The sequence below is a fragment of the Cydia splendana genome, chromosome 24 (genome assembly GCF_910591565.1).
Source record: "Cydia splendana chromosome 24, ilCydSple1.2, whole genome shotgun sequence".
In the NCBI taxonomy this organism is placed as follows: Eukaryota; Metazoa; Arthropoda; class Insecta; order Lepidoptera; family Tortricidae; genus Cydia; species Cydia splendana.
In genome coordinates, this window is record NC_085983.1 from 10,976,461 (window position 1) to 10,991,583 (window position 15,123).

General features: G+C 39.9%; 1 pseudogene; it reads left to right on the forward strand.

The window, feature by feature from the left end:
• Window positions 1–11,846: 11,846 nt before the first annotated feature.
• The window catches only part of LOC134802513 (zinc finger protein 33B-like), a 29,848-nt pseudogene continuing 26,571 nt past the window's right edge, over window positions 11,847–15,123 (forward strand).

A 15,123-nucleotide genomic window follows, 5' to 3' on the forward strand; every position in this document is an offset into this window, starting at 1 on the left:
GAGGAGTCGTACCTGCATGTCAAATGAGATTGGACCATAATAAACCCACCATGCTGGTCCAGTGCGGGTTGTTTGATCGCCAGAGGCTCGTTTGTTATTCAACAGGGTGACCACGAGCAGGAGAGGCTGGTTTGGGATCCGTAACATGGCATGGCGGGCCTCTTACACAGGGCTGTCTTAAACTATGCTGGGGCCCCTGGGCATATAAGAATTTGGGGCCCTTTTGGAAAGTAAAGAAAGCCAATTAAACTAACATTTTTCTACTATGACCTTCTATTTATTATGGGTAATCAAATATACCGTTACTGTCTGTCCTTCGGGGCCCCCCGAGGATGGGGGCCCTGGGCACGGGCCCCGTGTGCTCTTATGGTAAAAACGCCATTACAACCCATTCCCCAATTATTATCCTCCCCTTTGTTTATTTACTTTGGTAATTTTAGATCATAAAAATATGGCCAAACAAAACAAGCTAAGAATATTCTAGTTTTAAAGAAAAAAATAGTCTAATTTGCTAATTTTTGGGACTGAAGGTCGCTTACTTTAATAAATATTAATTGACATCCATGTAAAATGGTTCTATTTGCGCTTTTCATTGAAATAAAGGTTAAGTTATTTCAAATAACTGGATATAGTGTCACTTTTCCAGAAATTGAATCAATATTGCGAATACGTCATGTGACATTAAGCAAAAATAAACGGAAAAGTGACATTAAAATTTTCTTTTAATTGAATTATCTTAGAAATTAAACAAAAAAAACACAATTTACTCTCATGGCTAACAAGCTTAGTTAAAAATCTAACAAAACATAGCAAAAAAATCTTACTTTTATCACTAGTACGGCAGTTTTAGATGTTTGAAGATTTCGAAAATTTTAAAGCTCTGTACCCAAAAAAACACGTTTTTCGCTTAATGGCACTGTCTTTCTGAAGGAGCGAACTGTTTAAATAAATAAATAAATACCGCCAGCATCCTTGGTACGAGTATAGTCAAAGAATTTATTTTCTGACCCATTTCGTACTTTGGCACAGTGACAGCTTTACAGTTACATCCTGATACCTACACTGGAGAGAAACCGTTCAAGTGCAAGTGTGACTTCAGGTGCCGGGGAAGGAGAAACTTACGAATTCACGAGATAACACACACTGGGGAAAAGCCTTATGACTGTAGTAACTGTGACTGCAAGTTCAAAACCAGGAAAGAACTACGTCATCATCATCATCAAATGGTAGGTACACAAAGAAAAGCAAGTTCAATGTAGTTATTGCGAATACAAATGCAGGCAAAAATAAAGCTTATTGTATCACTTGGTAAATCATACTGGCGTGAAACCTTTCAAGTGAAAGTACTGTCAAGAGTGCTTACGAATTCACGAGGCGATACATAAATTAAAGCCTTTTCAGTGTAGTCAATGCGAATACAAATTTATACGTGCACCAGAGGATTCACTGGGAAGCCTTTGAGGTGTAGGTACTTACTGTGAATTCCGAACCTGTTATGTGAAGACTACGCAGGCATGAGATTATACACAGTAAATTCGACTGTTCAAATATATAAAAAAATGATTTATTGATAGCAAACATAAGTTGAGAAGAAATATTAATATTGCATGAAGGGAAACACTGACTGAGATTTTAATTGTCACTAACATATATTTATTTGTCCTTCCCTTCCCTTCCTAAAACCTGTCTACCAGTTTAATAAATTATAGCTATAGGAGCTATAGTAATACTCATAATAAAAAAAAATCGATCCAACAATCTTCCAAAATCACCTTTGTATGAAAACCCAACTCACCCCAAATACAAGGGACTACGGGGTGAGGTGGGATTTCCCGTTTATCGTCAAAGTTTTGAAATGGAACTACCCAAAATAAAATAAAAACTAAAATACAAACGTCCGGAACACTTATTATATGTATACACCATTCAGTTTGCATATGTAAAAATAAAATGCTATCGAGGTTTGAATGTCAGTTTTGCACCTATTCACCCCGTTTTACGGTAATTACCCCCAATGAAATACATATATGAAAATCATTATTAAATGTAACAGAATTCCTTATATTTTATAATACTAGTAGCGACCTGCCCCGGCTTCGCATGGGTTAACTAATTATATACCTAAACCTTAAGAAGCACTTTATTGGTAGGTGAAAACCGCATAGAAATATTGAAAACCCATTCAATACTTTTGGAGTTTATCGCGAACATACAAACAAACAGACAGACGCGGCGGGGGACTTTGTTTTATAAGCCTATAAGGTGTAGTGATTGACCCAAATTCAACAGCCACGTTTTCTTGCATGGTGGGCCACAGGCAGGTATAGCTTGCTGGGCAATGTTCAATTTATCTATCAGAGTTTTATAATTTTCATTCAAGTCGTTCCATTTCCTCCTATAACTCTTTACTTTGTACACTATTTCAGAAATTTCATTATTAATATTCAGATCGTCAGAAAAAATCGCCATCTTGAAAATATCAAGTTCCAGCGGCAGCAACATGTCAGCTATTAGTTTTAGAATTTCGTAATTTGTTTTATTAAACTGGAAATTTGTGATCGCTGCGTCAAAGGCCTTCTGCAGCCGATTTACTGTTCTGAGTTTCTTCACCAGCGCTTCCTGTGGATCAGAAGCATAAATAAAATAAATAAATGTTATAGGACAATTTTACATAGATCGACCTAGTCCTACATAATTAGGCTTAGTGTTGTGGGTACTAGGCGACGAAATAATGTATGAGATATTAGACATGTATTTTGTTATTTATTGAGTTTTTTTATATACGATAGTTCTCAAATTTCTTTTTAAATTATAAATTTGTAATTTGATTATCATTGTTGACATTGTATAATTACGTTTGCATGCTAAATTATTGACGATCATAATGTAAATTCATATAGATTAGCGTAAGAATAATTTATACTGTAATTTATTCATTATGAAATAAATAAACTAAACTAAACTAACATACTTGTATAATAATAATAGAAAACATCCTACTACTACATATAGCTCACAGTCACAGCGATATCAAGTGTATATATAATATACACTTGATACTTCAGAGGCACATATATGTATGTGTGTATGTGTTATGAAACAAAAGCTGATAACGTACAAAGGTTGTCAGTCAGCAGCACAGTCTATAAAACAATAAGTACAGTCATTCGACGAAGCCGTCTAGATAGGGCAACCTTGACTGTACCACAGGTTCTTGAGAATATAACCACTACGTTTTAGTCCAGAAATCATGTGATCGTTTAAACTCTAAATCATAATTAGATTCCAAAAAATTTTGCCACTGTAATAATTTGTTTGTAAAATAGTAAATTCCTTTTTATAAATAAATACGCTAAGATAATTTATTTATTGGTATTTTTACGCCTACCAAGACGCGCTAGTAAAAAGTGGCAACATTTTCTTACTTTTTGGAATCTAATTATGATTTAGAGCATAGAGGGGGGGTGGGGGGTAAGAAAAATATCACGAATGATGACGATGGGGGAGCGGGGGTCAGAGATGATATCACGTGTAATTTTTTTTTCAAAGCGGGAAAGCCAAAAACAGCAATATTACTCAAAAATTTAATCAGACCAAAATAATCCGCTCTATATTATATGCGTATTAACCCAATAAAAAACATTCATCGCACCAACTTTAAAACATTCATAAATAGGCCAAATATGATCACATGATTACTGGACGACCCCTTACTAGGTACTTACCTTACTAATTCAATAGTTATTTGTACAACAAGAGATCAAAGTTTGATATTTTTTCGAGTGCTTATTTTGAGTCCCGTGCAAGCGAAAGATTCTATAATAGATTCACGAGCGAATTTAGAATCTTGAGCGTAGTAAGGGATTCAAAAGCGCACGAGATGTAAATAACTTTGATCTCGTGTAGTACACAAAAATTTTCACCCTAAGCAGTGAGAACATACCTAGAGGGACAGAGATAATAGAACCCAAGTATATCGAACTTGTATTAGACCCCGCATATTGAAATGACATTTGACTATAAAGGTCACTTGAATGACATTTTGTCTCACTCAGTGAGCATAATGCGATTTTGCTCACTCATTTTGTCTCACTCAGTGAGCAAAATGCGATTATAAAATGACTTAGTGAGCAATATCGCATTTTGCTCACTGTTTTTAAGAAGCAAAGTGACATATAATCTCCTTTTGCCTTCTACATATTGTCTATGATATTGACATACGTGTTTTAGAAACCTAATGTCTATCCTATATGTCTAATTATCTTATGCATACTTCTAGTTAATTAAAGCCAATTTCCTTTGGTATTTCGTTTCTATGTATCAATTTAATTAACTAGAAAAATAATGACGGATCCGAAGAAAGAATCAGATGATAAGTCATCGCATTTATTATCGAGATATCTTCGACCGGAACGGTTTGACGTTGAACCTACGGCCCCCGCGGCTGGAGATAAGTGGTTGCATTGGCTGTACACCTTCACTAGCTTTCTCACCGAACATACTTCCACCGATGCTACGGATAATATAAAATTAAAACTGCTAGCGAACCATTTGTCATCTAGTATTTTCATCATCATCAAGGACTGTCAAACCTATGAATCTGCTATTGCTCTCTTAGACAAAGCCTACGTGAAACCCCAAAATGAAATATTGGCTCGCCACGTCCTCGGGACAAGAAAACAAAAGCAAGACGAAAGTATTCCTGAATATTGCCGCGCCTTGCATCTTCTGGCGCAAAAGTGCAATTTCAAGTCCGTCTCAGCTGAAGAACATAAAGAACAAGCTGTACGATACGCCTTTATATCTGGTATTCTGTCGCCTAAAATACGGGAACGTTTGTTAGAAAAATCATCTCTATCAATGGACGAAGCTTATAATCAGGCAGTAACCCTCGAAACAGCCGAAAAGGACTCCAAAACTATGGGTGTTAACATCCCAAGTACATTGAATGCCTTGTCAGTACTGCCTTCACAAGAAGCTACAATTACTCACAATGCTGCTGTCCCTGCTGTCCCTGTACCTCAACCACCAATACCGCGTTGTTTCTTTTGCGGTGGTAAGGTACACCAAAGAATAAAGTGTCCTGCTTTCCACGCTCACTGTCAACTATGTACCAAGAAGGGACACTTTGCGTCAGTCTGCCGGTCTCGTGGCTCTCCCTCCACGAGCAATGCCATCCCGAGTTCCATCGGAAGCTTACCATCTCAAGATTCCTACGAAACCGAATATTCTGCTGCAAGCCCGTCGAGCCTACGAAAAGCTACGGTCGCCATAACTATCAACGACATTCGCGCCGACGCTCTGATTGACACCGGGAGCTCCAAGAGCTACATTGATAGAAACATAGCACAATTAATGAAATTACAGCAATATCCGCACAAAGAAGCGATTAATCTAGCATCTCTAAGCAACACGTCACAAGTAGAAAGCATTTGTTTTGCTACGCTCCAAATAGATAATCACACATATAAGCAACGCCTTCTACGCATAGTAACCAACCTATGCGCGGACGTCATCGTCGGCCATGACATACTCAAAACTCACTCCAAAGTCGAGCTCGATTTCGGAGGGACCAGAGAACCCTTACATATTTGCGTAATGGAAGCATCAGTACCGCCAGCATCTGTCTTTACGCACTTATCTGCTGATCTTACGCCCATCGCTATTAAATCTAGACGTCACAACAAAGATGATGAAGAATTTATTCAAGCCGAGATATCTAAACTTTTAAAAGATGGGATTATCGAGCCAAGCGTCTCTCCTTGGCGCGCTCAAGTACTAGTTGCTGGAGGTGGATCTCATCGAAAAAGAATGGTCGTCGACTACTCTAGAACTATCAATAAGTTCGCATATCTGGATGCGTATCCTCTGCCTCACATTGAGTCGATAGTTTCGAAAGTAGCGAAATTCAACCACTTTAGCCAGATTGATTTGAAGAGTGCATACCATCAAGTCCCTATACTTGAAAGAGAGAAAATATATACCGCATTTGAAGCTTGTGGTAAACTCTGGCAATTTAAACGTATTCCATTTGGCGTCACTAACGGAGTTGCGGCTTTTCAACGCACTCTCGAACACATAATTGAAAAAGAACATTTACAAGGCACCTTTACTTATCTTGATGACGTCACAGTCTGCGGTAAAAACAAAGAAGAGCACGATAAAAACTTACAACAATTCATGGCCGCTGCTAAGAAGTACAACCTCACACTAAACGAACAAAAATGTAATTTCAGCAAAAGTTCCATCAGCCTCCTTGGATACACTGTCAGGGACAACGTTATTGAACCAGATAAAGACCGACTGGAGCCTCTAATAAAACTACCGTTACCGCGCAATACTGCAGAATTGAAGAGAGCTCTAGGGCTATTTGCTCACTACGCTAAATGGGTTCATAACTTTTCGGAAAAGATTCAACCTTTGATTAACAATTCCAACTTCCCTTTAGACGTAAATGCACAGCGTAGTTTTCAACTTCTTAAATCTGATATTAAAAAGGCAGCATTGGTTGCTATTGACGACAAAGAAACCTTGACGGTGGAGACTGATGCATCAGATTATGCTCTAGCCGCGACATTATCACAAAATGGTCGACCGGTTGCGTTCTTCTCGAGAACTTTGTCGGACAGCGAGCGTAAACATGCTTCCGTTGAAAAGGAAGCCTGTGCTATCGTCGAATGCCTTAGAAAATGGCGCCACTACCTTATTCACAGACATTTTATCCTTATCACTGATCAGAAATCCGTAAGCTACATTTTCGACCAAAATCATACTAGCAAAATCAAAAACGACAAGATTGAAAGATGGAGGCTCGAACTGTCATGCTATAAGTATGATATTATTTACAGACCAGGGGCTCAGAATACTGCTGCTGACGCTCTTTCAAGAGTTTGCGCGTTTATGAACAATAATAAGCTATACGAATTGCACGATGCGCTTTCTCACCCTGGGATTTCTAGAATGTATCACTGGATCAAGCTAAAGAATTTACCATACAACTTAGACGATGTCAAAAAGATGACTGCTTCATGTCGCGTATGCGCAGAAATCAAACCACGCTTTGCCAAAGCAAATGGCACTTTGATTAAAGCTTTATCGCCCTTCGAACGCTTGAATGTAGATTTTAAAGGACCTTTGCCTTCAAACACAAACAAAAAATATATTCTAACAATAATTGATGAATTCTCACGCTACCCTTTCGCATACGCATGTCCTGACACATCTTCGGCGACTGTCATCAAGTGCTTCAAAGAACTTTTCTTCGAATATGGCCAGCCCTTATATAATATTGGGTCCTTACCTATGAAATTGGCGTTTTTGTTCATAGATATAAGTCTGATCCTAGTTTTTTTTTTTTTTACAAAAGTACATACACAATTACAATAAAACTACAATATGATTTCGCCAAACTGCTTGACAGCAATTAATTGTTATTTTTTATTGTTAAGTGTTCAGAATTAAGCCTTGAAAATAGGTCTTTTCATGTGCTGTCGGTTCGAGTATTAAAATTACTTATATTTTTCTAATGGTACCAATTTTCAAGAAATGGAGATATTGAAAACATACCTTAAAGGTGTCAAAAATTACTGGAAAAATTTTGTTTGGTTTGAATTAGCCATCAAAAAAATATCCGCAAAATTAATTGTATGGAAATTCGTGTTTCGTTGAAATTCTCCGAACAAAACGCCAATTTCATAGGTAATGACCTAATATATACATAGTGACAGAGGATCCTGCTTCATGTCGGAAGAAATACAAAGTTTCCTCAAGAAATGTAACATTGCCACTTCTCGCACTACTCCCTACAACCCTCAGGGTAACGGGCAAGTGGAAAAGCTTAACGGCACCCTCTGGCGAACTATACAGCTGTCCTTAAAATCGAAGAACCTGCCCATCGAAAACTGGGAACAAGTCTTGAAACTTTCTCTCCACTGCGTACGATCGCTCCTTTGCACTTCGATAAATGCCACTCCACACGAGAAGCTATTTAATTTCCCTAGGAGGACACCAGTCGGCAAGTCGCTTCCATCATGGCTCGTTCCGGGACCTGTCTTACTTAAGAAATTTGTTCGATCGAAAACAGACCCCTACGTAGAAGAAGTCGAGTTACTACACAGTAATCCGAACTACTCGTATGTACGACGACGTAATGGCCAGGAGTCTACCGTATCTAACAGACACTTAGCGCCTCTTCCCTTATCGGATGATGAAGGCTCTATACCCGACGGAACGGCTGCTGATGGAGGATCTGATATTCCCACATTAGACGAAGAACAAGAAAATCCTGTTGATGCAGGTACACTTAATAATGACCAAGAGATCTACAGTACTCCACCACAAGAAGCTCCGCCTTCACGGATCTTCCGTAGATCTACGAGGTCTAAGAAGATGCCTCAACATCTTAACGACTACATCCTGGATCCGAACGAAGAAATCATAGAGGGGGAGAATGACATATAATCTCCTTTTGCCTTCTACATATTGTCTATGATATTGACATACGTGTTTTAGAAACCTAATGTCTATCCTATATGTCTAATTATCTTATGCATACTTCTAGTTAATTAAAGCCAATTTCCTTTGGTATTTCGTTTCTATGTATCACAAAGTACCCTTGTTCGAGCTGCTGAGGTGAAAAATCATTTGTGCTAGCGCGGGGAGGCCTCTTTCAGTAGTTTATATATTCTTTGTTAAGTTTTAGATAGTTATATTTAGGGTTCTTAGTTTTATTCATAGATATTTTAGTTCATAAGTTATTTATTTGTCTTATTCGTATAATTATAAATAAAATATTTATTTTGTGCTAGATATATAACATACCTTCTCCGGACCTTCTCTCATGTGTCGTACAGCGTTTTCCATTGTTTAATTCGCTTCTCGGTGGATAATAAACACGTAGGTACTGATTTTTGTACTAAAATGAGGAATACTATGACGGTCAAAAATGTACAGGATTTAGAGTATATGAACAAAATTGCTGTTGGCGTGGGGCCAAATATAGTAAGTATATTAGGTACGTGGGGCGTTAACCAAAGACGGCAGGCAAGTAAAATACAACATCAATTCAATGAAGTGACAAGTAAGTGCGTCCACGCAGGCGGCAGGCATAGATTCGATTCCGGAACTTCCCGTTTTTCTGTGCTGCCTATTTGAATTTTTACGTCCTTGTAGAATAAGACATTATTTTTGTACAATTAATTATTTCTACTCTTTTTTGCCAAGCTGTACCTACCCTTATTATACCTAGGCCAAGTAAACATTGAATATTCTTCTTTTGTTTATTTTTCTAATAATAGTATAGTGTCCATCCGAATAATGCAGCAATTTTATTGTAATTATGAATTGTTTAACAGCTCGTTGTTTTTAAACGTACCTTAAGCCCGCTCCACACTCTTGCGCGAATCGTGGCACGAAATTTACGGTGGGGAAAAAAATGAGACTCTGACAAGGACAAACAATATTAGCGCTTTCGCTGCTACTCCTACTGAAAGATACATAAAGCCGCGTCTCCACCAAGCGCACGCGCCCGCGAGGCAGCCTCGCGAGCCAAATGATCGGTATGTGTGGAAGGACCTCAGGGCCGTTCGGGCGCACGTTGGCTCGGCCGAGCGTGCCTCGGGGTGGAGCCGTCCGCTGTCGGTAAATGCAACATGCTCAAAGGTGCCTCGGTGTGCGCTGCTCGTTCGGTGTGGACTGGTGGTGGTTTTGGCTCGCGAGCGCGAATATAGTTTAACCCTTCTTTGCATGGTGATGGAAATTTCCACCACAACATTGTCTGTACGAATTAAAGGCACTTTTGGAGGTGATTGATATTTATTTTTGAGGCTGTCAACCTTCAACACTTATCCATTTTCCGATTTTTTATTTAAATTTACGCAGTATTTTAATTTATAAAATTCACATTTGTTTAAAGACTAAATATCGGAAAATTTGGAAAAACCCAGCAGTTGATGATTTTTAGTATGTGATTTTGGGCGTTTTTTTCGGAGTTTGTAATTGTTTTATATTTATAAACTTTATCATAGGTATATCACAAATAGTGCACCTTTCTGATGGTAGTAAGATTTTTCATATATCTCTTACTGACAATTATATATACATATTTACATATATGGAGCACTTCATTCAAAAACAAATCGCGAAAGAACAGGCCGGGTTTGTTAAGTGCAAAGGGACGCGTGAGCAAATCTTGAACATAAGGCAGCTCATAGAGAAATGCAGAGAATTGAATGTACCGATGGTGCTCTGCTTCATCGACTACGCAAAAGCCTTCGACTGCATCAGCTGGCACAAAATGTTCGGAGTAATGAAGGAAATGGGTATACCAGAACACCTAGTATTTCTTGTGCTTCTGCACAAGAACCTCTATTTGAACGGTAGCACTAGAGTGCGGTTAGATGACGACATTTCCCATCCCTTCAAAACAGAAAGAGGCGTCAGGCAAGGCTGCATACTCTCCCCTCAGCTTTTTAATCTGGTCGGAGAACATATAATGCGCCGTGTACTGGACGGCTGGAAGAGAGGTGTAAGGGTTGGCGGCCAATTAATAAGCAACCTTCGGTTTGCCGATGACACCACCATTATTGGCACCAATGAAGCCGAACTCTCGGAGTTATTGCGCAGGATCGAGGATGTCAGCGCAGAATATGGACTTCTCATCAATAGGAGCAAGACCAAACTTATGTTTGTGGACCGAGCAGACCAGATGCAGAGGACTTACGAACTGCGTGACCTGGATACGGTGCAGGAATTTGTGTACCTGGGGTCACTAGTTTGTAATAACGGGGACTGCGATAAGGAAGTGATAAGGCGTGGGCAAATGGCCAAATCAGCTGTCAACCGGCTGGGGAAAATATGGAAAAACAGAAACATCAAGCGCAACACAAAAATACTCCTCATGCGCACTCTCGTTTTCTCCATATTTCTCTATGCAGCGGAAACTTGGACCCTAAAAGCTCGCACAAGGGCAAGAATAGACGCGTTCGAAATGTGGTGCTGGCGCAAAATGTTGGGCATCTCATGGACAGCGCATCGCACCAACGTGTCTATTCTGAACGAGCTCAACATAAAAACCAGTCTATCTACTATCTGTCTCAGGAGAATTCTCGGGTTCTTTGGGCACTTGGCCCGGCGGGAACCCGACAGTCTAGAGAAGTTGATGATCGGTGGCCAGGTTGAGGGCAGAAGAGGCACAGGCAGAGTACCCACACGCTGGTTTGATGCCATTGAGGCAGTCACACGCGTCAAGTTCCAGGGCTCTATGCGGAAGGCAGAAGATCGGCCAGGTTGGAGAGCAATCCAAGAAAACGCAACTTATGGCGGTCACGACCCTCAGTCATGAGGTTACGACGAAGAAGAGAGAGATTTACATATAGCTTATGCAAAGTCTAACACTGATTTCGCAGTAATAATCGATGTTATATTTTTTTTACTATTTTTCCCAGAATCTCAATCGTCGTATCGTCTCATAGAAAATTTGAATTTCGCGCCTTTTTCTACTGACAAGATTTGCTTGACCATCTCTATCTCATATCTTTCAGTAGGAGTAGCAGCGAAAGAGCTATTATTGTTTATCCTTGTCACAGTCTCATATTGTTTTTATTCCCCACCGTAAATTTAGTATGGATCATGGTAGGCAACAAATAAATTCGACCAATCATAGCGTCGCATTGCGTATGTTTTGTCCCTCACGGAGGTACGCATATAGCACTTCCATAGGATCCTACCATCTATGGTATCATTGTATTCTGTAGTCTATGGGCTCCCATGTCTTGTCAAACGTATGTCAGATGTCAGTCAAATGTCATTGTCAACTATGTGTCAACTTCTCAAAAGAGACGCTACGCTCTCCAGCTTTGATTTGATGCACTATTGAAAACGATAATCAATAAAATTACAAAATTGTGCTAAAAAGTTTAAAAGAACAGACACGAAGGTATTTTTAGGCTCAAATATGGACGATTTGTGCACAACCTGCCTGTGTCCTGGGCGAAGCCTTCATTTTCTTGAGGACACGGAATACTATCACATGTATTTGCAGATATTAAACGAAATACAAGTAAGTGTAGTGATTTCTGCCTTTAACTAAGTTTATACTGTAACTGTTATTTATCGGATGTGCAAAATTCTATATTTTGTATTCTGGTACCATCTTGTTTTTTATAGAAAATAATACGTACCTTACTTAAATTTATAATAAACTTTAGGTTCCCCTCAATTCGAGTGGGACTTTATAGTTATAACTCATTTATTGTATAATAAGTGTATAAAATGAATACAAAACTAAAATTAACTATAACTAAAAACTAAAGCTAAAAAATTAAAAATACCTATCAAAATTTTGCGCCCTTGGTAAGGTGCCCATCACGCAGGCAGCGTTCCCGCGCTGGATTGCTATGGCCAATCTTTGCGCGAGAAAGCTGCCCGCGCGAGGGTCACCCGTGGCCTGCCTTAGGCGTTTGCTGAGCTCCTTGTGGAGCCCCCGAGCCCCTCTACCCCACGGACCTAGTGTCTCGACGCCGAAGGCTACAAATTCGTAGTGTGCGTGGAGACAACTATATTTGTTAGCCTTGTAACGTTCTCGGACGTCAGCCGCCGCCCCGGCCTGTTTGCTGGTGGCTGAAATGTAGGATGCCGCCAGCGTATCTGCGCAGGTGGCGTCCCACACCAGTGCGCGGCCCAACCGCCAGGGGACATCCCGTCAGGGCGCTTTATATGTCCGTACTCTTCTTGGAACTATGTAATCGTTTTGGAACTCCAAACATTAAAATTTCAAAGTTATTTATTTGACATAGGGCCACTTGATTGTAACATTCACTAACCCAGGGTTAACCGGTTAAACCAGGAGTTACCATATTTACAAGTACAGTTTGACACTGTGTTAACGGTTTAACTGGTTAACCTGAGCTAAGTGGGATGGTGCAAGTTGCGCTAGCACAGTAATTACAACCAAAGCGTTTACATGGTATAAAGCTGACTGATCTACAACTAATAAATAAAATAAAAATAAATAAAATAAAATAAGCCTTTATTGCTGTGTAACATAATAATAAGAATAACATAGTATTGAGCCATCCTAGATGTCGCTTTTTGTGGGGGCCCATCTTGTGAGGGCGAGTCACCGTCTGCCGGAAATAAAATTGCATACCGTTTTATTAGGCAGGCGTCCGGTTTTTTTACCCCATAGCTCAGTATTAGTCCATCGCTTTCACCCAATAACCTAGTTCATTTTAGATTCCATCAACTCTCAATAGCCCTTACACCCTAGCGGGTGCTGCCTCTGCGTGCGTCCCATGACACGGGCAAGGGCAGCATCCGCTCGGTGTACCCCTTACATTTCATTAAAGTGTCAAAAGGGCCTCTACGTGTTGGCTTCGGCTCCGCGCATGCCTCCCAAAGGTCCGGAACACCATTGTTCCGTGATGGGAAAGACATACATATAAGTATTAAGTTAAATAAATAAATATTAATATTAAATAAATATTATTATAGGACATTTTTTTTTACACAAATCGACTAAGCCCCACGGTAAGCTCAAGAAGGCTTGTGTTGTGGGTACTCAGACAACGATATATAATATAATAATATAATATAATATAATATAATATATAAATACTTAAATACATAGAAAACAACCATGACTCAGGAACAAATATCTGTATCATCATACAAATAAATGCCCTTACCGGGATTCGAACCCGGGACCATCGGCTTCGTAGGCAGGGTCACTACCCACTAGGCCAGACCGGTCGTCATAAGTTGCACTATGTTTCTTTTATACTACACTATATATTATTATGGTATATGTTGTCGGTAGTTGGGATTTGTACCACCTACCCTCAGGCAGTCTGTAATTAGAGATTAAACTGTTAACGTGAGCTCCGTGTTTCTATATCGATTCCTAGTCTAAATACCACAATTTGGCGACGAGGATGGGATTTTATAGATGTTTTGTTCCAAACACGTCCAGTATACTTGACCCCTTACACTTATTACTAAAAAAAGGCGAAAAGTGGAATTGGGGCCAAGAGCAACAGAACGCTTTTAACAAAATCAAGTGCGAATTAGCGTCAGATCGGGTGCTGGCGCACTACGACCCCGACCTGCCTACCGTGGTGACCGCAGACGCGGGCCCGCGCGGCCTGGGCGGCGTGCTAGCGCAGCGTCAGCGCGACGGCACCGAGCGTGTAGTGGCGTACGCTTCGCGTTCGCTTTGTAAAGCAGAACGTAATTATGCTCAGGTTCAGAAAGAGGCCGCAGCTCTCGTTTTTTCAATCAAGAAATTTCACCATTATTTATATGGTCGATCGGTTCCATTTACCTTACGCACGGATCACAAACCGCTTTTATCAATTTTTGGTAACAAAAAGGGCGTACCTGAACTAGCGGCAAACCGTTTGCAGCGGTATGCGTTGTTCTTATCTGCCTATAACTTTAATATAGAATATGTTAAAGGAGAACAAAATGTAGCCGATTTTTTGTCCCGCTCAGTCAGTTGTGCCCAGGATAACCTAGAACCCCAAAACGAACATGATAATGCAATGTACATCAATTTTATATCGGACTCCATTTTAATGCCGCTTAGTGTTGTTGACATTCAAAAAGAAACCGCGAACGATGCAGTTCTGAATAAGGTAAAAGATTACGTAATTAACGGTTGGCCGGCTAAGATGCCTTATGTTGATTTAAAACCATATTTCGCTTGTCGTTTAGAGCTGTCATTGGAAAATGGTTGTATTTTAAGAGGCCATAAGGTCGTAATTCCCTCGGTATACAGAGAGCAATTACTGTCAGAATTGCATAGCTCCCATTTCGGAATCGTAAAAACTAAAGCGGAAGCCCGAGCGCGAATGTGGTGGCCACATATAGATAGGGATATTGAGGACAAAATAGGTACATGTAGTATTTGTCTTGCATTACGCAGTGATCCTCCCCGCGCGCCGCTAGCACCGTGGCCCTACCCGGCCCGCCCTTGGGAGCGCGTGCATTTGGATTTGTTTTCGTGGCAAGCGAAACAGTTTTTAGTTGCGGTTGATGCTCACTCAAAATGGGTGGAATGCTTTTTGTTAACGGTTACAAATACTAGCGCCATTATAGATAAATTATGCGAAATTTTTAGTAGGT